This window comes from Elephas maximus, chromosome 22 (assembly GCF_024166365.1).
Source record: "Elephas maximus indicus isolate mEleMax1 chromosome 22, mEleMax1 primary haplotype, whole genome shotgun sequence".
NCBI lineage: Eukaryota > Metazoa > Chordata > Mammalia > Proboscidea > Elephantidae > Elephas > Elephas maximus.
In genome coordinates, this window is record NC_064840.1 from 22,807,885 (window position 1) to 22,832,699 (window position 24,815).

General features: G+C 58.3%; 1 protein-coding gene across 9 annotated transcripts in view; it reads left to right on the forward strand.

Moving 5' to 3' along the window:
- CABIN1 (calcineurin binding protein 1) overlaps window positions 1-24,815 on the forward strand; it is a 192,518-nt gene that overhangs the window by 150,033 nt on the left and 17,670 nt on the right. The window lies entirely within an intron of this gene.

Here is a 24,815-nt window from a genome sequence, read left to right on the forward strand (position 1 = left end):
CATAATGATTAAAGGGACAGTATACCAGGAGGATATAACCATATTAAATACTTATGCACCCAGTGACAGGGGCTGCAAGATTCATAAAACAAACTCTAACAGCATTGAAAAGTGAGATGGACAGCTCCACAATCAGGAGACTTCAACACAGCACTTTCGGTGAAGGACACAAGATCCAGAAAGAAACTCAGTAAAGACAGGGAAGATGTAAATGCCACAGTCAGCAAACTTGACCTCATAGACATACACTGAACACTCCACCCAACAGCAGCCAAGTATACTTTCTTTTGTGTAGTGCACATGGAATAGTCTCTAGAATAGACCGCATGTTAGGGAAAGGGACCTGTGCCATGCTGGAGACAAGCCCTCAGACAGACTCCCCACAAAACGATGCTGAAACTGGGGCAGGGCGATGAGGCTGGCATTGGGCTGGCAGATGTAGGACCTTCCTGAACCAGTGCCAGGCCCAAGGGGAGATTGTACACGGTGGGAGGCAGGGTCTGGCTATCCTCCCTGAGCAGAGGGGCAAGGGAAGCACGTGTCAGGCTGGATGGCAGGTCTTGCTGGGGGGCTCCCCACACCACAGAGGCTTCAGGCTTGTCTGTGGGCTCCAGGAAGCTTCCAGGGCTACCTGCATATGTGTGTGGATTGCTGGGCAGACTGGTGTGAGTGGGGCTGGGGCCAGGGCCTCTGTCCAGGGTGAACGTCTTTTCCTCATAGTTGATTAGAAGCATTCCCATAGTAACCAAACCAGAGAGACTCTTCTTCTTTCTCCAAAACGTTGACTTATTTTAGGTGAGGCGTTTGCTCGTTTCAACCCTGTCTCCCGCCATTGGGAATGGAGCACAGGCTTGGTCCTGCCCTTGTTCCCCAGGCTGGTGGGCTGGTAGCTGTGCTGGCTTTGGGATTAGGGAAGGGAGGGGTGCCGGCTGGCCACTGCTGCCCCTGCATGTGGTGCTGCCTCCACAGCCAAGAGGCCACACACTGGGGTCTGCCCAAGCACAGGTGAGCAAACATTGGCCAGTGGCCCCAGTGGCAGGTCCTGGGCACCTGCTGGACTCTGACCTAGGCTGGGGCCACCCATGGGCAGGTGGTCACAACAACCAGACAAGAGGCCATTCTCTACAGTTGCTTTAAGGGCCAGAGCTTGGTCTGCAGAGCCATGAGCGTGCTTGTAGAGCCCAGTAGGCTTAGAGAGGCCACAGCTCAGACAGGAGGGATGTTACTGAGATGGGTTGGTACCAGCCCCAGTCACACCTTGGATGAGGCTCAGAGGCCAGGTGGGGGTCCCAGTCCCAGTCTGTCCAGGTAAAGGTGTGCACTAACTTGTGAAGGTAGAGGGGCTGCAGTAGACAGGCCTCTTTGAGACATCATATGGCCACCATGGATGGACTGGGGGTAAGGCTGGTAGTGACCGCCACGGTTACTGGTGCTGTCAGCTGGTGCTCTTGCGAGCTCCAGAGTGCATGGCGCTACTACTTAGAGCATCTGTGAGTATATCCTACAGATATTGAAGTGCAGGTACTCCTGTTATTCTGCCTCATGGATGAAGCAAGTCAGTGCCTGAGCCGGGACTCAGAGGTTCTGAGCCCAGTCCTAGACAGTGGAGTGGTAGCCAGAGGCCAGGTCCCAAGCACACACAGACTGATGGGCTGAGGAGGATGGGTGAGGTCCATTTCTAGCTCAGATGATTACCAGTTCAGGAGGGCAAGTGGTGACTGGTCAGTGCGGGACCAAGAAGGTGGGCAGAGTCTGGTTCTTGGCTCTGCCTGGCCTCGTCAGCCTGTCGGCTCTGCCCTGTGTGCTACGCACGCATGGATGTGTGGCCCTGGGTTTGTGAATTCGTGGGCATACCCTCCCACAACGGGCCTTGCAGGGATGCGCTGAAGAGGAGCAGAATCCTCTGTGGAGAGGCTGGTGAGGCCGTGCATGTGCGCTGCTTGTCATCCACTGTTGCCCAGTACACGTCTGAGCACTAGTGCTGTCCTGTTCTGGGACGGACTGCTCTAGGATTGGTGGCAGCTTTCCCTCTTCCTCTCTAAGCTCCCATGATGCCGCCACTGATGGCTTTGGAGACCCCGCCCCGGCCTGTGAAGAGGGGCCTGGCCTATGCTCCAGCCCTACCCTGGCAGGTTGCCCTAAGCCTCATCCTTTTAAGTCTCCTGGGTCACCTGAGGTGTGTAGATGTGCTGAACCAACACTGGGCTTTTGTTGGTCTGGTTGGTTTTAAAGGAAACCCAGCCTCATCAGAGAGAGAATTAGGACAAAAAAGAAGAAAAAAGTTTAAATTGAGGAAACATGAGCCACTTGGCTGTCACAGGAATTGCTGCAATGCCCTATTTTTAGCTTTGTTGAGATGATATATGAGCAGGCTACACAAAGGATAAACAAACGAAATACTTTGCGTTCTCGAGGAAAGGGCCAGTTCTTGAGAGTTTTTAGAAAGTGAGCACAGTTGCGTCAAACCGAGACTGGACTCGGGCCTCACCCAGCTATCCTTTCTCCTGTCCCTGTGTCCCAGCTGAGGGACACTTACACCTGCCTCTCCACCTCCCTGCCTGTGGGGCACAGGAGGGTGGTGGGGACCAAGGGGGATCAGACAGACATGATGCCCAGTCCCCTACCCTGACAGGACCACAGCTCAGAGACTCAGACGTCCCTGCCCGTGCCATGAACCCTCACTCCCAGCATGAAAAGCCTGTAGATGATCGTTTCCCAGGTACGCATTCTTTCTGGCCATCTGGAGACAGCAATTGTCCAGGTGTGGATTCAGACTTTCAGCCACACCAGGGCACTCGGGCAGAGGGGACATGTCCCTTACAGTCCAGCTCATAGGGCGTCACAGCCCCCACAGACCCATGCATGGCCGAAGCCCAGCGCCTCCAAGCCATAATGTGTGCCCAGCGTCTCTGATGCTGTTCTCCCCGCAGCCTCCCCAAAACCCTCCCGCCTCCCATTGGGCTGTTGAGTCAAGAGCTCATTGTTTAATGTTCCCGAAGGGGAGAGCATTTTTCAGTGTAGGCTTCTCTTCCCACTGCAAATTGTTTTTCAGAAGTTTGCTCTAAGAGTGAGTGTCCCTGCCATGTCTTTCTGAGGTTTACGGACAGCAGCCTCAGCCAGGTAAAGGTGCTGCTGTGGGCACTGGTGCATTACCCAGTGAGGCCTGGGCAGAGCAGGCTGAAGGTGCAGCCAGGGGAGGCATCCAGGTGAGAGGCTTTAGGAAGTGGAGCCGGGCAGGTGGGCCAGTTCAGCCTGGGAGAGCAACAGTGGCCAAAGAGAGGCTGAAGGGGCAGCATGAATGTAAGGGGGCGGCACAATAGGGGCTCAGACTGAGAGGAAAAGGGGTGCCCATAGGCCCTGGAGGAGCAGGGTCTCTGCTGAAACCGCCCCCCCCCCCCCCCCCCGGAAAGGAAGCCTGGCAGTGTCACATTGGCTTTGTGCCCTGGGCCCTGGGCCTTGCTCAGTCCAGATAAACACGCTCCCTGCGCCATGGGCCGGCCGAGGGCCTGGAGGTTTGGGAATGGGGAGGATGCTGGTGCCAAGCTTCTGGAGGGGAGAGGGACAGGGCTGGTCTTCATGGGCGTGTGGGGAGGGGGTACTGAGGTGGCAGACACTTCAGGCTTCCCTGAAGACCCCACCTCATGATAGGCAGATGGGCAGAGGCCAAGAGAGGTGGCACCATAGGCTCAGCGCTGCACAGCCAGTGAGCGTAGAATGGGCCCTGATGACCTTAGGCCTCCATCCTCACAGCCCAGACCCCCAGGTGGCCCAGCCATCCAGCCTCTGCAGGATTCCAGGGCAGAGTACCCAGGGTTTGGGGGCCTTGGGAAATGCAGAGCAGGCATCACATAAGGGACTGCCTACCCTACCTGAGCTTGGCTGTGCCCTTGACTCTGGTCTGCTGCCCACAAAACCAGGGGAGGGGGAGGGGCATTATCTTAATGGGACCCCAGAGCTGGAAAGGGGGGGGAGTAGGGGCTGGAATCCAGGGCTCTCTGCTCTGCCTCCTGCCATTGACCGCTGTTGTGGGGACTGTCACCTCCCACTGACCAACCAGGGTGTCCTGAAGGTGTGACTTCACAAACTCAGTCTCTCGCCTGTAAGACGGGAGGTGTGAACACACCCTGCCGCGCCAGTGGTGTGTTGAAGTGGATTTGGCGCACCCAGGTGTCAGGACACAGCCTGGCCCAACTTTCCCACAGCTCTGTGGCTGCCCTATCCTGGAAACGCAGGCAGAGGCACCAGGTCATTTCGGATGGGCCGCCCTGCCGGGCCTTGCTGCCGCACTAGTGGTGGATGGGCTGTTGTTTTCCCGTTTAACATTTCTGTTTTGCCCCTGTGAAACTCACCAGACAAATAAAAATAGAGAGAGCAACCCCAAGAGGGTGTGAGAGGAGGTGGGGTGGAGGGCAGTGGAGGGTCCCAAATGGGCTTGGCAGTAGGGGTGGGCAGTGTGTGCCTGCCCCTGCCTGTGAGCCATCTTTTCTTTGCCACGCTTCCTGGAGTGTCCCAAACTTGGAACCCCCAGTAGAAGGTGATGTCCTGAGGCACTGGGCATTGGCCCCATGGGGACCCAAGTAAGGGCCCGGCAGTATCTCCTGGGACCCAGAGATAGGCACTATTGCCATCGAGCCGAGAGAGAATGGGTCCTTAGATTCTGCTCGTTGTGGACTCTCGTAGTAGCCAAGCTGGCCCACGGGAGCATGGGGCCCGCTGTCTGGTCAGTCTCAGTGCCAAGGCCTGGCCTCTACACTGCATTCTTCTCCCCAGGGTCCCAGGAGGCCCTCCGACTGCCATAGCCCCATCTCACCGCTGCTTCTCCTGCAGGGATTGTCACAGACCTGAATGGTGGCGATTCCCTGCTGCCAGCACTTGCCCTGCCTTGCCAGTGGGTGTGTGCTTCACGGGGGAAAGGGCAATGGGCATGTACTCTGCATGCCCTGCTGGCATGTGCTCCATGTGCTCCATGGGTGTGGGCCCCATGGGCATGTGCTCCATGAGCTCCACAGCCTTGTGCTCTGTGAGCTGTGTGCTCCACGGGCGTGTGCTGTATGTGCTCTGCATGCTCCATGTGCTCTGCATGCCCTGTAGGTGTGTGCTCCATGTGCTCCACGTACTCCATGTGCCCTGTGGGTGCGTGCTTTGCAGGCGTGTGTTCCATGTGCCCCACGTGCTCTGTGGGCATGTGCTCCATGGCATGTGCTCCACAGGCATATGCTTCGTGTGCTCCACATACTCCAAGTACTCCGCATGCTCTGTGGGCACATGCTCTGCAGACATGTGTTCCACGTCCTCTGTGGGCGTGTGCTCCATGGGCGTGTGCTCCATGCACTCCACGTGCTCTGTGAGTGCTCCATGAGCATGTGCGGTGCAGGCATATGCTCCATGTGCTCTGCTTGCTCTGCGGGTGTGTACTCCATGAACTCCACAAGTGTGTGCTCCACGGGCGTATGCATGGTTCCCATCATCATCTCCCTGGTTTTGCCTCTGGCCAACCCCTGACCCTGTCTGCTTCGAGGTGGAGTTGGTTGTGGCCTCTTTTGCCTGCCCAGGGGCCCTGGAGGGGCTAGGTGGTTAGAGGCCCATGTCTGCCTCCCTGACACACCAGCCTGTGTCCAGGCCTTATCTGTCAGGTGCTGTCAGTGGGTGCTGGCTGATAGGTGTGCAGAGGTGGCCTCACATCCAAGACCCTTTGTAGAGTTTGGAAAAGGAGCCTTGTCCCCACTGGCCCTTGGTTCCTCCTCTGAGGAGGGGCAGGCTGGAATCAGCCACATCCCTGACCCCAAATGGTGAGCACTCTGTGTGCCTGAGCTGTCAGGGGCTGCTGAAGCTCTCTGGGGCCCTCATGGGCCTGAGCCCAGAATGGAGGCCACTCTGTGGCCTGAAATCGTGTCCATTGCTGTGCCCACAGCTGCAGGTGCCGCCCTGTGTGCAGCCTTGAGCCAGGAGTTTCTGCAGAGGGGCCGAGGTGCCTGTCAGGTGTGGGCTTGTAGACAGTCGGGGGGCCTGGTACCTGGCCCCCATTCTGGGCCAACCTGCCAGGTGAACCCTGCCTGCCCTCAGAGTTTAGGCCTCTTCTGATCTCAGTTTTTCCATCTCCAGAATTGGACCCGTTGGGTGAGCTCAGTGGTTTTCCAGCCCTTTTTCCAAAAGGAATCTTTCTCACCTGGCCTGATGAAAAACAGAGGAAAGGGAGGCTGCTCCAGCAGAGGCAGGAAGGGCCAGTGCCACCCACTCAGGCTGCACTCCCCCAGCCTACCGCTGAGGGAAGGGGAGCAACCTAGAGAGACTGTGGGTCCCCATCCACTCTGCTTCCAGCAGTCCTCCATCACCTACTGTGCTCCCAGAGACTTCCCTCAACCTGGGCCAGGCTGACTTCTATCTGGGAATCTGTCTCTCCCACCCTCACTCTTTTTCCACTTTTCCTATTCGGAAAATTTGACCAAGTTGCTTCTGAGAGAGAGGCATTGGGTTGAAATCCAACCAGAGCTGTGTTCCCCAGCCCCTGCTGGTTACCATGGTGACAGGGCTTGGCAGAACAGCCCAACGCTTCCTTGCAGGCTCAGACCCCAGGCTGGGCACCACCCGCCATACCTGTGGCCCATGGCCAGCCTTGCCCCAGCATGTGTCCTGTCCACGTACCCCTACCCCGCCTCACTTACATGAGCCACTAAAGGGAGGGGCAGAGAGGGTGCCCAGCATGTCCTGGCCCTGCTGGGCTCCTGGCTTCGCCTCTACCCATCAGTGTTTCTAAGGCTCATCAGTTACCTCATCTGCACAATGGGCTGGCCAGACCTGTCTCAGGGTTACTGTGAGAATCCAATGACAGCATTTGTGGAAAGTGTGTTCCCTTAAGATCTCTAACGGCCACACGGTGAGCCACAGGACCACTCAGTGCGAGAGGCCGTGGCGATGAGCCAGAGTGCTGTATTAGCTGTGCAGGCTGTGCAAGGTGGGATGGCGTGGAAAGGAGTGGGCAGGTGTGGAGTGAAGGCCTGGCACACACAGCTCACTGGGGTCCTGGGCCAACTGGAAGGCCTCTGAGGAGGTTCAGGGGTCTGAACACTAAAGATGTATAAGAAGTTTAACACCAAGGGGCGTCAGAGTGGGGCCTCATGGAACTCTACATGAACCAAAACCTGTGTGCAGCACCCCCACCTTGTAGGGATGGTAGAGCATTTGGTCAACAAGTATGTGTAAGGCTGCTCTGTACCATGGGGTCAGATCCTCGCCACTGGGGGATCCCAGCCAGGAGGGACTCAAGCAGAAACTGGCCACACCAGCTCACTCTGAGCTTCATTTCCAGAGAAGGCCCACCTGTCGATACTTGGGGAGGTGGGGCCATGGAGGCCCTTTGCAGTGCAAACTGGCCTGTCCCCCAGGAGACGGGACACCTTGTTCGTGGCTTGGTGGTAAGGTGGGCTCCAGCTCCAACCACTCTCAGAGCCCAGTCCTGGAAGGGCAGGTATAACCACCCTCCACAGTGCCTTACCCAGGCGTGGCCCAAAGTCACTGGTTCACACTCTGAGTGGTTTCAAGTACACCATAGCATGAGCCTCAGGGTCCTTTGGAGGGGGAGAGGAAGTCCGCACACTGTGCTCAGGGAGAGAGGGGATGTTGGGGTCCATCACAGGGGAGGTGGTGCCCAGGGAGGGTGTGTCAGGTCCCTCACGGGAGAGGCAGTGCTCAGGGAGGGGGTGCCAGGGTCTGTCATGGGGTGTCTTAGTCTCCTAATGCTGCATTAACAGACATAACACAAGTGGGTGGCTTTAATAAACAGAAATTTATTTGCTCATAGTTTAGGTGCTAGAGGTCCAAATTCAGAGTGCCAGCTCTAGGGGAAGGCACTGTCCATCTGCTCTGGGGGAAAATCCTTTCTTCTAGACCTCCTTGGAGATCTCCATGTGGCATCTATCTTTCTCCCATTCTGGCTTGCTTCTTTTGTGCCTAAGCTGCTCTTGGCTTAAGGCACACTCTAAATGAACGGACATGGTCTCATTAACATAACAGAAGAAATCATATTTCAAAGTAAGATTATATCCATAAGTATAAGAGTTAGGATTTACAACACATAATTTTTGAGGGACACAATTTAATCCATAACACTGGGGAGGCAGTGTGCTGCACTCGGGGAAGGGGAGGGGGTATCGGGTTGCTCACAGGGAAGGCTGTGCACAGGGAGGGAGGGGATGTCAGGTCTGTCACGGTGGAGGTAGTGCCCAAGGAAGGGATGCTGGGTCTGTCATGGCAGAGGCTGTGCTCAGGGAGGGAGGGAGTGTCAGGTCTCTTCACAGGAGAGGGGGTATGCTTAGGGAGGAGGTGTCAGGGTCCCCTTGCTGGGGAAGGTGTGTGCTCAGAGCGGGTGTCGAGGTCCCCTCAATGGGGGAGACAGTGCCCAGGGAATGCATGTCAGGTCTGTCATGGGAGTACCCAAGAAGGGGTAGCCTGGGATCTGTCATGGGCAAGGTGGTACCCAGGGGAGGGGGTGTCGGGGTCCATCACCAGGTGGTGTGAGACAGCAGTGGAAAGGGTGGCATGGCCCCGTCCTGGGGGGCTACCTGTTGTCCACACTCCAGAAGGACTCTGTCCTGTGGCAGTGAGCTGGGCCCTGGGAATGGCCTGGGTGTAGAGAAACTGGGGAGGGCACAACATGGGACTGTGACTACCCTGTTTCCAAGGGGCTAGAGTGTCAGACACTCACGCACTCTTGCTGGCTAGGGGGTGGGCATTGGATCTGGAATGAAGACCTGGGCAAATTCTGCCCTCAGACCCTGGGGGTCACCCTAGAGGGTGGGAGCAGCTCTGCCCGTTGGTGAAGGGACACTGTGACTGAGCAGCATCTTTCTGGTCACAGGCGTATTTGCCTTGCAGGTTTGGGGGGCTCTGCAGATTTGGGACTAGGCTCTACAAGGCGAGCCCGGGCAAGTTGGTTCCTCTTTCGGATCCTACTGGCGTGATTTGGAGAATTTTTCTGTATGGCTATCAGGGGCAGGAGGAGGCAGGGCTGCGAACCCACATGCCTGTGGATGTGCCAGCCCTGGCTGCCTCTGTCCCGTGGTTGGGCCAGCCCATCCCACCCTGTAGGAGGCTCCTTTGTGGCCATCCAAGGATGGCACGTGGCCCAGGCATGGCCACTGCCACGACCTGGGGCCTGAACCACCCTACCTCAGGGTTCCCCGTGCAACTCCACCCCCTCTCAGAATCCCAGCCAGAGGGGCCCAAGCCTCCTGAACCCCAGATGGCTGGCCATAAGAGCTGCAGTCAGACGTGGCTTTTCTAGGATGTGGTTCCCCTCCTGAGAGGATGAGGAAGCAGCTAGGCAGACCTCCAAAGAGTGGCCTATTCTAGCAGCCTGGGCAGTGGTTCATTTTCAGAGTCCCAGGAGGCCCAGCAGGGCCGTATCAGGTCATGCGCATATCCCCACTCACCCTGAGAGGCCTTGGAGTCTCCTGTCCTACCTCCTTTGCCCTGCCCCTTCCCCAGACCCTCCGCAGCCCCTCTCCCTTCACAGAGGCCACATGCAGCCCCATTACACTCCATGCAATCCCATGGACTTACTGGTTGCCCTGGCCTTTCCTATCTGTGCCTTCCTCCGGCATGTCTTCTCTTCCACTCTGCTTTGCCAGCTCCCACTCCGACTCCTGAAATCCATCTGTCCTCTACCCCCCGTCCTTGTTTCTCACCCCCATGATGTGATCTGCCCTCAAGCTCCGAGCAGGGCTAGTAGAGCCAGGTGAGCCCAGCTGTTGTGAGCCATGGGTGGGCTATCACAACCATCCTGGCATCTGCCTCCTGGGAATGGGGACCAGGGCAGGTCCCTCTGTGGACATTGGTTTCCTCTCTGTAAATGGGTGGCTGTAAGGACCACTTTGCTCTTCTATGCACACCAGATGCTCAGGGTGTACTGATCCATGGCTCTGAGCATGGCAGATGCAGCCCTAGAGTCAGGGACAGGACCTGGACCAGCCCTGCAGCGTCAGCTTGGCAGCGTTTCCTTGGGCGGCCATTTTCATCCTCACAGCCTCTGCATCCTCACTCATGGGCCAGACAGACAAACAGAACAGTTGGACTCAATGAAGTCTAAAAACACCTGACAGCTATGGCGTTCTAGCGCCACAATTATTGAGCACAAGCTCTGGTTTGTCAGAATGCACTGGAGTTTGGGGCCTTTGAACCACAGAGCTTGCAGAAGTTGCTGGGGGACTGTGTGCCTGGGGCAGAGGCCCAGTACTCTGTGTTGGCCATGGGTGGAGGCACAGAATCACCAGGCCCAGCAGGCACATTCGGCTGGCAAGATCCAGGCACAGGTGACACAGGGCTCAGTGTCTTGCAGCAGGGGGCAGGTGGACAGTGGAACCAGCTGGAACCCTCAAAGCTCAGAGCTGAGAATTAAAAAAACACCCAAACCCAGTGTCGTTGAGTCGATCCCAACTCACGACAACCCTATAGGACATAATAGAACTGCCCCATAGAGTTTCCAAGGAGCGGCTGGTGGATTCGAACTGCTTACCTTTTGGTTTGCAGCTCTTAACCATTGCACCACCAGAGCTGGGAATTAAAAAAAAAAAAACCGAACCCGTTGCCATCGAGTCAATTCTGATTCACAGCGACCCTTGACTGGGCCTGGGACTGGGCCGGAGAAGGGGCAGGGTTGGGGAGAGCAGGGCAGGGAGCCCCCAGCAAGCAGGGCTGTGTGGATCAGGATGCCCTGGAGTGGAGGCAGTGGTGTAAGAGCAGAACTGCCCCATAGAGTTTCCAAGGAGCACTGGCTGGATTCGAACTGCTCACCTTTTGGTTAGCAGCCATAGCTCTTAACCACTATACCACCAGGGTTTCCAGAGCTGAGAATAAGGACCGTTAACTCAAAGAAAGGCATCTTGGCACCTAAGATTCAGCCCAGGAGGAAGACAGATTCTGACACGGGGGGCCTGAGGTAACAGTGGTGAACAAGGAGCCAGGGGTGACTGAAGTCAGCCCTGGTTCATGCCCTGGCCATATGGCTGCAGGTGCCTCTGGGCCAGCCAGCCACCTTCATGGCAGCAGCCCTGTCCTGGGCTCTGCAGGGCCTGAGCCTACTGCCACTGGGAGCACTTGCTCTTACAGCTGCCCAAGCCTGTAGCTGAATGTACATCTCCAAGGAAGCCTAAGTTGCCAAGTGACCAGGTGGCCTGGAACAGACGAGCAGTGCCTGGTGTCCTCTGGAGTGGGCCCAGCCAGGGCGAGGACCTGCCACCCTCCCTGCAGAGGCGTGGGGATGTGGCTGGCACTCTGTACCAGGGAATGGCAGCATCTGCCTGGGGCTGCCCAGCAGTGTGAGGTACACACCTAACCACCCTGACGGGCTGTTCATATTTCTCTGCTTCTTGCTCAACACTGACAGGATGAGATTGTTCTGGACTTTGCCCTTTGACCCCACTCATCCTCCTGGCCTCATCTGCCTCTGCCCACATGAGTACTGTGATCCCCCAGTCTTCGCTCTCTCCGGTTTCTGCCAGCTCGGCTGCCTGGCTCCCAGGGGCTGCAGACATTGTATGCCCTCACAGGACTCTTACCAACTGGCTGTGACATGAATGGAAGGGGAGGCAGCTGCCCCAAGATGGGACAATTAGGCCAAGACTGCAAGGGGACGAGAAGCCTTGGGGCTGAGGATTGAGGCCTTTCTCCTAAGAGCAGTGGGCATTTTGCATTTCAAAAATGGCTGCAGTGTGGAGCAAATACGGAGGGGATCCAGCACTGGGCTGGAGGCTGTGAGAGCATGCTGGTGGGAAATGGGTGAAGTTGCCCACCTCCCTCACTACTGGCTGCCAGGAGATGCCAGTGGACAGGAGCTGGGGTCACAGGGATTGGGACTTCCAGAGCTGGCCCTTGGCTGGGACTGGGCCAGAGGAGGTGCAGGGAGGTGGAAAGCAGGGCAGAGAGCCCCGGACAGGCAGGAGCTCCAGACAGGCAGGGTTCTGTGGATCAGGATGCCCTGAAGTGGAGGCAGTAGTAGAAGAGGCCTGTGTGTGGCATCCCTCCCCCAGCCCAACTGCCACTTCCTGGGCAGGCTGACCTCAGCTCTGGCTCACAGCAGGAGTTCAGGAGAGGCCAGACCAGGCTGTGGGCTGGGGTGGGGAGGCAGCACTTAGGGCCAGTTCCCTGTTGCCCTCATGTGACCCATCTGTCCCAAAAGTGGAGTGGGGAGAGGGATCCAACATGGAAAAGACCCTGTGGCAACCAACGGATGCCTGAGGCCTCTGGTTTTCTCTGACTGAAGTGAGCCGGGATGAGGTCTGTGGGTGACCAGAGCAACTTTGTGTTGGGGCAGCCGGGGCTCAGGCTGCATCTTCCATCCTGTTCCCCTGGCCAGCCTGCCTGCCTCTGCCTTGCCTCAGTCTCGCCTCCCTGTGGGGCAGCAGCCAGGGGAGCTGGGCAGTCCTCATGGGGCATGTCTCTTCCCCACCCCCCAGGGAGAAATTGGAGGGAAGAGGCACACTGGAGCTGTGGGTGCCAGGGTAGCAGCAGTGTGCTCTGGGGTGAGGCCCTTCCTTGGAGCCCATTCCTTGTCTGTGAAATGGGTGCAGTATCCCAGGCATCCGCAGAGCTAGAGGTCTCCCAGGGGTAGCAGGAGGGGTGATGCTGCTGTTTTTGGAAGGCAGAGGCTGAGGGGGTTCCTGGATCTCTGCCAAGCACCTACTACTACTACAGCCCAACTGTAAAGTGAGGGGGGTTGGACTCGGTGATCCCTGGGGCCCTTTTTGCTGGAACTGCCATCACTCCTCTGAATTGTTCTGCCCCGCCCCCCATGTGTTATTGCCAAAGGTGCACTCAGTCTTTCTCTGTCTAACTGCAACAGTATGGGCTGCTTGGTGTGGCGTGTCCTCCCCCCTCCCCCCAATACCTAATCTTTGTCCGGGGTGCCACGTGGCACAACTCATGGGGGCGCTATTCCATAGCGCGGAGCAGGCAAGGTTGGGACAGCCCATGGCGTAAGCTATAGTTCACTGCCACCCCGACTCAGCACTCCTGGCTCCCACCACCCCGCCCGTGGCCCCATACCCACAGCTTGCGCCCGGGGTCGGCCCGTCTGGGCCGTTGGGTCCACATGTTCCCCCAGTGAGGGCTTCGGCTTGGCGGCTCCGCAGCCCCCCACCGTAGTGCCGGCGGCCAGGCCTGGAGCCGCGGGGATTGGCCGGCGTAGTTGTGCTGGGCCCGCGGCCAGGCCAAGTAAGCCCGCGCCCCGTCCGGCTCTGCCTGCCCCGCCCGGCCCGGCGCGAGCTGCCTCGGCGGCCATGGCCCGGCGCCCGCCTCTGCTCCGCTGCACAGATGCCACGGCGGAGCCGGCGGGTAGGAACTTGCCCGGGGCACGGGGCGGGGGCCGGGGCCGCAGTTGCTTCTCCGCTCGGCCTGGCCCGCTCGCCGGGCGTCCTGCCGCCTCTGCTCGGCCCTCCCCGGTTGGCTGGGCGGCCGCTCCCGCCCCGGCCCGCCGGGCGCAGCAGGAAGCCCTCGGGGCTGTGGCTTCCCGGGCGCCCCTGCGGAGGAAGTTGGCCGCCGGCGGCCGCGGGGCCCATGCCGGGCCGGCGCCCTGCGCAGCGTCAGGTGGGCGGCCGGGGCTGCGTGTGGGGGCGCGTGCGGGGCGCCGAGGGGAAGAGGGGCGAGCCCCGAGCGAGCCCACCCTGAGGAAGCCAGGGCTGGCCGGCGTGCGGAGGTGAGCGCTGTGCTGCGCCGCCGAACTCGAAAGCCGGCCACTGGCCAGGCCCGGGCAACTTTGCGGCGCGAGGGCGGGCGGTGGCGCCGAGGAGCTGCTCAAGCCGCCCGGGGATGGTGAGCTGCTGGCGGGGAGCGGCGGCCCCGGCGCGGAGTGTCCCCAGCTATAAATAGCCTCTCTGCGGGGGCGGGAAGCTAGTCTCGCGGCAGAGTGGGAGGGCTGGGGCACACCAGCGGGAGCAGGGCGCCCACAGTCACTTGTTTGTCGTTTCTGGGTCTCCCGGGACGGGGGAGGGGCAGCCCGCAGTTCTGGAGACCCACTGCACGGGCTCCGTTGGCAGGAGGAGAGGCTGGAAGTGGCACACAACGCAGACAAATTGCAGGCTTCCCCAGCCCTGTGGGCACTGACTGGGTTTTGTTACCTGTGGATGGTGTGGAAGAATTCCTGGCCCCGGGCAGCCCAGCCAGGGCGACAGGGACCGGCTGGGTGGGGGTGGGGAGGACCCGGGATGCCCCAGCGGTCTCTGCGCAATCCTGCGGCGGGGAGACGCCCCACTGGGTTTGTGTGGAACCTGCAAAGACTTCCTGCCCCCGGGGTGTTCACGCTGGCCTGTTCCTGGGGCCCTCAGCCTCCTCGGAGTACTGTGGGAGGGACGGGCTCTTAGTGCCTCAGAAGATGGAGAGCTTCCCATTGGGAAACTCAGCCCTGGTCCTCGCCGCCTCAGGCTGCTGGGTAGGTGGCTCTTCCGTGGTTCTTCCACGTGGGTCTGGCTCTGTCTGAGTGCTCATTTTCTCAGGGGCGGGAAGATGGGCGAGTGGAACTCTACTGGCATCTCAGCTCCCTGCTGGCCAAGTGCCCTGCAGCAGTGTCCACTGAGGGAGAGGTGTGTGTGAGGTCACTTGCTGGAGAGGTGGGAGGCTTTCCATGTGTGGGCTTGCTCACCCTGTGAGCACAGGCACTCAGTGCAGCCCTGCAGTCCTTCACCTGCTCCCCACTAAGCGGTCTTGTGGTTTAGGTGGTTTTTTGGATTTGCAGGTTACAGGTATTGTCCCAAGATTATGGAGGATGCTGGTATTTTTCTCACAGCTGTTACTGACCTGGCTACATGCAGTTCAGATTCTGTCCCTACTCCTGGCTCAGTTTGGGGTCAGGCTACAGCACCAAGGTGTCCCAGAACTGCCAGAAAGCTTTTGTGCTGCTCCTGCTGGGGCACCCCTCCTAGTAGAGGCTCACCACTCTCCCAGCTCCAGCTTCCACACGGTGCTGGTCCTCAGCTCATGGCAGCCAGCTCCTCCCACCTGAGCAGTGTTTCCCAGGAGTGGGATGCCAGCAGCTCCCGCCCTACCTGCCTGGTGCGCTGAGTCACTGTGGTGCCCATGCCGGGGGGTGCCAAAATCCTCTACCTGGGGAGCAGGCTTTCCCCCGGGTGCGCCAGCACCATGTGTGTGTGTGAGGGCTGTCAGAGTGAACTGCTTTATTCACTATCTCACTGCAGGTAGCTTGATGGAGGCTCACCCCCTGCCCACGGTGGGCCCCCAGACTCCATCTCTACCACACTGGCCCCCCTCTGAGGGTACGTCCTTAGGAGCGGGAGGATAGCTGTGTGGAGGGGGTCATCCCAGCATTCTCCATGGGAACCCTGGGACTCAGGCCCAGTGCCGCTGGTCAGGGATGGGTGAAGCCAGGTTGCCTCCGTGGGGTGAGGCACACTGTGGCCACTTTAATGATGAGAAGTTTGTAACTGCATGGGAAATAGGTCTGTTCTGTTTACTGACTTAAAAATCAAGGAAAGATTACATGTCCCCACTGCTCTGGACACCCAGGGTGGCTGGGGAGACCCTGAGGGAGACGGACTCACCCCTGGGCCTTCCTGCCCATGTCTGCACCCACTTGACAGGCTCCTCCTCTGATTCTTGCTCCAGCTTGGCTCCTCTGTGGCTTTCCCTGAACACCTCCGACACACACTCACACGCATATACACATTCACATACACACACGCACATCCACAGTCACACATGTGTATTCAGAGTATACATACTCACAAACTCACATGTTGGTAGTTACATTCATACACTCTCACACATTCATGCTCACATACACACGTTTGTTTGCTTTCATACACACCAGCACTCACAGTCTTACACACGTACTATACACGCACTCACTGATACCTAGTTACTCACACAAAGTTCTTACTCTCTCAGCCATAAACCCTTGTATGAGCTTCTCTATCCCCTCACACCGACCCCTGAACCATAACCACGTGTGTCTGCTGTCTGTCCTCCCAACCAGGACCCCCTTGGGGGTGTACCTCGCCCATCCATGTGAGGCATGGCCCTGGCATGCATGAGACAGTCTGAACAGTTGCCGGGCTGACCTGCCCTGGGAGACCCACAGCCAACCGCAGAGGAATTTGCTGTGGCGTGAACTCCCCAGAACCTGCCAGAGCTTGGCCTAGATGTTGCACCAGGAGCCCAGAGAGGACAGGATGTTTCCATTGCCCTCATGGGTCTCTCTCAGAAGCCTCAAAGTGGCCCTAGGCTGAGGGGACCTGGAGGGCAGGCTTTTAGTTTTGGCCAGGGACATTCCTCTTCCAGAAGGTCTGTGGCAGACCCAGTGGGCCAGTGTCCCTGTCACTGGCCTCCCCTACCCTGAGGAGCTTGGGAACGAGGAGACCAGCTCTCTGAGCTCCTCAGGAGGCCATGTTCTATTCAAGGGTCTGGAAGCCAGGCAAACAAGAGAAATGCAGACCCCTCGCCTGCCTTTCCCCCCTTAAGAGCTGGGCTAGTCCTTGAAACCCTCCCGTGGTGGTCCTGACTAGTCTGGCCTGAGCCTCTCGGGACCTGAGGGGGCATGCATGCCTGTGACTGGGCAGCACAGGTGAGCTGGAGAGGAGACTAGCTACCATGTAGAGCAGATGGCCACTGCCCAGCCCTGGGCTGCCCCTTTATCAGGCTGAGGCCACGGGCTCCCAGAGTGCCATCACTGCCCTGAGCCTTCTGCACAGCGCCTAGGCCCAGCCCCCTTCCCCAGGGCTGGCCCCAGGAGGAGAGAGTGATTAGGAGCAGCATTTGAGTCCTGGGGTATGGCAGCAGGTGACTGCTGGGAAACCCAGCAGAGTTCCTGGAGGACCAGTGCTGGAGGACAGTTCCTACGGCAGGGGCCCCGGAGACTTGTGAGTGCTAGAGGTGTACTCTGGCCACCCATCTGTGGTGGGTGTCCAATGCCAGCCTGCCCTGAGACAGCTGAGACTCCCTGCATGGGAGCTCAGCCACGGTTTTCTTGCATCCCAAAGTTTAGTCAGAAAGGCACCAGTCTCAAGACTGAAATGATTTGGCGCCACCATAACTTCTCTGTGCTTCTGTTTCAAAGCCTGTGAAACCGCTCCCACTCTGACTTCTCATTCCTTTGTGTTAAAGGAGGGTGTGGGAAAGGGCTGCATTGTTGGCGGGGGGGGGGGGGGGGGGGCATGGTCCTGGGTCCCAGCCCAACCTCGGGATACTGGGCAGCCATGGGCAGGCTATTTGGACCCAGTGTCCCTCTCTGGGAAATGAGGGGTAGGTCAGTCCAGTGTGGGCTGGATCTCCAATCCTGGGCCCGGCCCCCCATCCTGAATCTCAGTGCTCGTTGTGACAAGCCTGGGTCTGACAGTAGCCGCTCTGAGAAGAGCCTGTCAGGCCACACCCGTACCACTATATTCCCTGCTCTGGCATTTGGGGCGTTTGTTTTCCTGGGGGCTTTGGGCCCTTAGAAACCCTGGTGGCGTAGTGATTAAGAGTTCGGCTGCTAACCAGAATCCACCAGGTACTCCTTGGAAACCGTATGATATACAGCCCCACTCTGTCGTAGAGGGTCACTATGAGTTGGGATTGAGTCAATGGCAATAGGTTTGGTTTTTGTGTGTGTGTGTGTGTGCCCTTGGCGAGGAAGAGACTCTAGGAAGAGCCATGATTGTGCATTGTGGCCCACCAGGAGCCAGGTGAAATGGAGCTGCAAAATAGCTTTAGGTGCTTCCGGAGCGTGGCTGCAGCCACCAGCAGAGAGTGACTGGGTTTACTGTGAAAACCTCAGGCTGCTGAGCTCAGAGATGGCCTGGGGCTGGGGAGCACCTGTGGCCCTAGTATTCGAGGAGCCAGGGGTCTTGCTGGAGCGTGGATCAGGCAGAAGTCTGCTGTCCTGAGCTGAGTGAGGGCAGCACAGATGGGCCGGCAGAGCTGAGGAGTCTGGGGAAAGAAGAGCTGGTGCCCGTGTCACTGCAGGAAGAAGCCCTGAGACCACAGGGTGTGGAGATAGCATGCATCACGGCCTGGGGGCACACAGTGCCTCCCTACCTTCTGGGACTTCTGCCACCCACCACCAGCCCTGGCTATGCTGAGACTGCCATGGCTGGAGGCCAAGGCCCCAGAACCTTGAGCTCTGGCGTGCATCCTGACTCAGCCTTGTTATGAAGGGATAGAGCGTTGGTGAGCAGTAGCCCAGGCTGAGGGCACTGTGCCCACCATGGCCCTACCCATCTAGGAGAGACTCTGCACCCCCAGACCCGTGGCTGCCCCAGCCTCCTTGGACCCCAGGCTTGCCTGGCAGCCAGTGATGGCCCTGAGCCACTTCAGTGTGGGGCAGCTGCCGAAGCTCCGTTTTCTCAAGAGACGGGGAAGACATCTGCATCCTGAGGCCACCAGGAGGGTCTGGTTACTTGTGTTGCATGCTCAGTGAGGCTGGTGCCCCATCAGTTATTTGGGGTGCTGTGGGCCATCTCAGTGACTCATTTGCTGCCGAGGAGCCTGGAGCCACTAAAGGGCTGGGAGTGTCAGGGTGCTACTAAGAAGGTGCGTGGGTTGTGGGAGTTGATGTGGGCACAGCCCCATGACTTCTGAGTGCTCCTAAGCAGCAGCTGGGTACCCGAACACCCACAGCCCCCCAAGCACCAACCCAGCTACTGTCCACAGAGGCTCCAGGGATATGGAGGCATGTGTGCATGCCTGGGGACAAGCAGGGGCAGGAGGACAAGGAGGGACCCATGTCAGGGCACCTCACATGACACCCTGGCTCCAAGCCACCCCAGATGCCAGCACTGCTCCTCCCTGAGGGTCAGCTCTCACCTGTACCACCGCTGGGTACCTGCCTCCCTGGTTCCGTGCCTGCTCTTGGCTCCAGCCCCATCGGTAACTCTACTGTGGCCCTCCCTGCGGACGCTGTGGTGCTGCCAGCCCCTCTGGGCTTCCTCCATCTGCCCAGCCCATCTTCACTGTCCCCGTTTAGCTCTCTCTCAGTGCAGCCTGCACAACTCTAGTGTTTCTTGAAGCTACCCGCCCGCCCTCTGGGGGCAGTCTCTGCAGGTAGGGCCTGATGTCCCACCTGGCTCCATGGTGGGGAAGGTGGGCTCGTCAGGAAAGCCAGCTTTCCCAGAGGGGTGATACAGAGGGTTTGGGGGAGAGCAGTTGTGCTTGGCTTCTCCCTCTCTGGCTGAGCAGGAGGAGGGACAAGTCCATCCTGTCTCCTGGCTGCTGTTGTATCAGGGCTTTGGCTTAGCAGAAAATGGAGTTAGCAATTTCCTCACCACTCTGCTGGCCCGTGACTGCCTGGTGGCTCCTCAGTCTCAAGTTTGCTATCCCTGGGAGCTGGCCTCACAGCCACAGGACCTCTGGGCTTATGTCTGTCCTTCTAGTCCTGTGCCAGGTAGCCAAGAAGGCATTCCCGGTGGCTCCTATTAGGGAAGCCCAAGGGAAGTTTGGCTGGGGTCCCACGCCTACCCCAAGGCTCAAAGGCTCTCAGCCCTGGCCCAATCCTGGTAGTGGGGAGGGGACAGGCCCATTACGGGGTAAGGTGGTAGGAGGTACATGGTTCCAGTAGATCAAGGTGAGGCCTGCACAGCTGCAGGTGAATGTGGGTGAATGAATGAATGTGGACGAATGAATGAAGGCCCTCGAGCCAGCCAAACATGCCTAGCACATGTGCCCTTAGGGACCAGATTATCAGGAAAAGGCTAAGCAAGATGCCACAGTAAAATGAGAAAACGCACAGGTATGTACATTTCACACACGTTCTGAGAGTGAGCAGGGGGCAAGTGCACACAGCCTTGATTGGTATTCTGTTTCTGAAAATATATGCATACGCGTGTCTGAAAATGATATGGATTAATAGAGATCCCTTGTGAGAAAAGCCATTGCTGAGGAGTTGACTCTTAACTCATGGGTGTCAGAGTAGAACTGGGCTCCATAGGATTTTCAGTGGCTGATTTTTTGGAAGTGGATTGCCAGGCCTTTCTTTCACAATTCTGCTGGGTGGCTTCAAACCACCAACCTTCCACTTAGTACCTGGTAGGAATCCAAATTGCTCCAGAGTGTGGTGCAGGTCACAGGTGTTGGGAGACAGATGATGGTCTGTTCTGGAGGCTCTAGGAGAGGCGTGGGAGTAAGAACCCTGACCTACACCAAGCCAGAGCCTTGTTTTGCCCTTAGCAGGCCTTGCCATCCTGGGAGAGAGCTTCTGCTGCGTTGGTCTTTAATACTGACGTTGGGAAGCGGTATCTTTGAGAAGTCTTACTTACTGTAGGTTCTTTCCCCTCGTGTTGTATGTGTCTCTGTTGTTTACCACCTGCCTTCTACTCTGTGGCTTCCAGCACTGTCCAGTCCTAGCCTTGCACCCCTGCCTGGCCCCTGCCTTTCCTCCCCCTGCACCCTAATCGGGTGCTGAGAGCAGCAGCACCCTCATTCATTCCCAGCCTCCGTGGAGTCAGCACCTGGCCCAGGGCAAGTATGTGAGCCCAGATGGGCAGCAAGGGCAGATCCCTGAGTCCCAAGCTTGTTCCACTGGGGGCTGAAGAGTCTCTGGGGCTCTGTCAGTCATCTCCTTCTGAGTGCCAGCTTCTCAGAGGACTGGGGGATGGCATGCTTAGGAGGCTCTCAGTGGGCCAGCAATGGCACCCTTGGACCCCATCCCCGCCAAACTCAGGACTAGGTCCAAATGCACTTACCGGCTACAGCCCGTCCCCCAAGTAGGGTGGCAGGAAGCCAGTGCCAGGCAGCGCCCTGAGTGCCCAGTGCCTGTAACCTGCATGGCTGAGCAATGGCCTGGCACCCATATCCTGGCCCTGTCACTCCTGGGCCACACACCCCACAGGGATCTGTCTCTGGCAGAGGACCCCTGTGCCTGCTCTTCAGGTGGCTGTGGAGAGGCTGCCCAGTGAGGTGTTCGGTCAGCAGCTGTGGTGGAAGGGGGCTGCCAGCCCCAGCCAGAGAAGGGAGCCCTCACAAGGCAGGTGGAGCTCATCGCCCTTTGCGGGTGGTACATGCATATATATATATATACGTATGTATGTATTTTTGTATGTACATATGTAACAAGACGGGAAACCAAACCTGTTGCTGTGGGGTAGATTCCGACTCATAGTGACCCTGTAGAGCAGGGTAGGACTGCCCCATAAAGTTTCCAGGGAGCGGCTGGTAGGCTCAAACTGCCAGCCTTCTGTTTAGAGCTCTTAACCACGGTGCCACCAGAGTTTTCTATATGTGTATGTGTATATATATGTATGTATATATGGAGCAAAAGGTTAACACACCCACCTGCTAACCAGAAGGCGGACGGTTTGAGTTCTCCCAGAGGCATCTCGAAAGAAAAGCCCTGGTGATCTATTTCCAGACGGTCAGCACAGTTCTGCTCTGATCCAGGTGGGGTGGAATCAGAATCAGCTCAGTAGCTGGTCGTGTGTACATGTATATATGGATATCTTGTGCCCTCGATCCCAGAGCTTGAGAGTAGGCGTGTGCCTTCCTGCAGGGCCCTGCTTATCCCCACCCCCAGCATCTGCCAAATCCACTCTGCCCATCGGCCCCCCTGCAGGGGACCAAGTGCGGTTTCTCTCCATCAGCACTGTCTCAGCCCTCTGGGAGAAGGGAGGTGGGGACACACTGGCCGTGAGCCTGCCACCTGTGCTCTGTGAGCACACAGCACATTACTGTGGTGCCTCTGACTTGCAGTAATTGCTGGTTCGGCACAGAGACCTGCTTACCTTCCCAGTGGCCCTCCAGTGTGGGGCTCCTCTTTACCTGGAGCTCTGAAGAGAGTTGAGGCTGCTGTGAGCAGAATTACCTCCCACCTACCCTGTTCAGGGAAACCCTGGTGGTGTAGTGGTTAAGTGCTACAGATGCTAACCAAAAGGTTGGCAGTTTGAATCCACCAGGCGCTCCTTGAAAACTCTGTGGGGTAGTTGTGCTGTTCCGTAGGGTCGCTATGAGTCAGAATCGACTCAGCGTCTATTGATTTTTGGCCCTGTACAAGTGAATGTAGGTATCTCCAGGGCAATCGCCTGGTGGGGAGCAGGGGGAGCTGGGACCCCCCCTAAACCTAGGCTTCCCTGAGCCTGCATTCAAGCCAGGAGACACTCCTGCCCCTCCTGGGGACCTGGAGCTGAAGCAGGCCCTCTGGTGGGGACACACCCTAGTCACATGCCTGTCACCCTGATAGTGACATCAGCTGTCCTTGAGTGGTCTTAGCTGGAACTGGAGGACGGCAGTAAGCCAAGAGGGCCTCAGAGAGGAAGTGGTGTCCCCGGGGGCCTGAGGGGCTCAGGAGTGCTGCTGGGTGGAGGTGGGGGGCACTCAGGAAGAAGTGGGGCAGCCGTAGTTGGCAGGCATGACATTCACGCTCATGTGGGGCTGGAGAAGGCACCCCATGAGGGGAGGCTGGCCCAGTGTGGGGGCATGGCCTGCCTAGGGTGGCTGACTGCATCCAAGGGCTTAAAGGGAATTGTGGAGGGTTTAAGCAGGGATGTAGCCAGATTGTCCTGTCCCAAAGCTGGCCTCGGCGCTGGCTGTCTGGGTAGGTCTGAGGGCTGATAAGGAGGCTGGAACTGGGGCAGCAACATTGAAGTGGGAGAGCGCTAGCGCATAGGCCCTCAGTGCTGGGGTGGGGGTGTGGGGACTGTCCCCAGGGTCCAGCACAGTGTGAAGAAGGGCCACTTCCAGAGATTGTAAGTACCCACAGAGGTGGGTGTCCTGGCGGGTGTGAGGGCCAGGCATTGAGGCCCAGCTACTGTAGACAGCTTGTCTGGCCCCAAGTGCCTAGGAGACTGTGGAGGTGTTAACTTGATGTCTGAGGCCCTACAGCCTTGTCCCTCTCCTCAGCGTTGCCCTGCTGTCTCACCAGGCTGGCCTAATCCCCCGGCAGCCTGGCTGTGGACCCCCGCCCCCAGCCCGGGCCTTCCTCCCTGTACCCAGGGCCTGGCTCTGTGACGGTGGAGATGCAGGATGGGGCAACGTGGGGACACCAGGCCTTCCCTGGCCTTTGAGGCACTTCCCCGGGGAGGGTCCTCTCAAACCCATCCCCCAGACACAGTTTGGAGGCACAGATATGACTCTCTGCCTCCTCTCGTGCCTGCTCCCCCCAAGGAGGGCAGGCAGCATCCTTATCCCAGGCCCATCCTACCCTAGTAGAGGCTTCTGTCTGTGGGGGGCAGGGGGGAGTAACACCACCTGCCTTTGGGGGGTAGGGTGGGGTGGGGATTCACTGAGAGCTACTTAGGCCCTCCCTGCTCCTGAGAGGGGTAAGATGGTAACATATGGGTGTGACCCGCCTGTATGGTGTGGGAAGAGCTCTTGTAGCTGCGGGGAGTGGTGCTGGTGGGGGTTGGGGGGAGGCCTTCCCTTGGCAGGCCCATTGGGAGCACGCCCCTATCCACAAAGCTATGGTGCGATGGAGAGATGGGATCTGGAGTCAGGTGGGCCTACAACTGGCCTGGAACTCACACCTGTGCTGTGTGGCCTGGGGAGAGTCACCCCAACTCTATGAGCTCCCTGTCATGAGGACACCATGAGCATGTCTTTGTAGGGCCTTAAAGGGGCCATTCCTTTCCTTAGTCTTTTGTCACTGGGGATGGGGGTGGCTGGGACAGCACCTTCCCCCCGCTGCCATCACACTAGGCAGAGGGCGGGTGCCAGAGCCTGGGATTCTGGCCTCTGCAGGCTGGGAGGCTTCTCAGCACATCGTCCCTTATGCCTTCTGAGCAGCATCCCCTCAGCAGAGCGGCATCTGCCTGGGTGGGAGGTGCAGCATTGATAAGCCTCCTGGTTGTGGGCAGCCTCAGCTCCCTGGTGTTGTCCATTCAGGGTACACTTGACAACCTTGCTTAGCACTGCTGGGGTGGAGGGTGGCTGTAGACTTCCATGCCATCCCACCCTGCCCAGAGGGTCTCTCCATCACTAGGCAAGCCAGGCTATCACTTTGCCCAGTGTCCTAGCCTGGTTCTCCGGTTGGACCCAGAGCCACAGGGGGTCCAGGCAGAGGTTTGTAAGCCCCTCTCGGGCCCTTGCTTGCTTAGGACAGCAGTATCCTGGCTTCCCTCCTGGAACTGTTGCTCCAGGTGGGTGCAGGGCTGCCTGTACACCCAGCATGGCCACAAGCTGGTAGTCTTGCCCCAGAGCCCTCACTGCAGTGATGCGGCCAGGCCGTGTGTCCGTTAGAACAGGAGCTTCTCCAGAATGTGGGCTCCAGGGACCCATCTGGGAGCCAAGTCCTCCCAGGCCCGAGGGGTCCCACCACAGAGACGGGACTCCTAGAGTGTGGCACCGAAGCCTCAGGCCTTCCAGACACGAGACTTTGCATCACTCTTCAGTCAGCCCTGGACATTGGTGCCATCCCCAAACCTTGGCTGAACCCCGAGTGTGGTCAAACATCATGGCAGGCTCAGTGGGGGTGTGGAGCTAGCCAACTTGGCCATCACAGAGTGGGGAGGGCCCGTGCCAGAGTAAACTGTCCAATGTGGCAGGCAGTCCCACCCCTAGGACTTGATCCTATGGCCAGACTTCTCCTATGTGGAGAGACAAATGTCCTGGGCCCTCACCGTCACCACATTAGATCAGGCGTGGCCCAAGTGCCACCTAGGGAGACGTATCAAGTAAATGTGTGCAACGCAGCCATTCAGGAGGGTTTGCAGGTCCTTGTTGTTGCCAGGTTGCTGTTGTTGGGGAAAGTGGGGCTGCAGCACTCCAGTCCTCCTTGGGATACCAAGAAGGAGCCATCTGTGTGAGGCTGGCGTCTGCCAGTGGAGAGGGGCAGGGTTTCCTGGCCAAGCATCATTCCCTAGAGCTGTAGGGACCCCAGGGTGTGGGCCAGTGGAGAGGGGCAGGCTCAC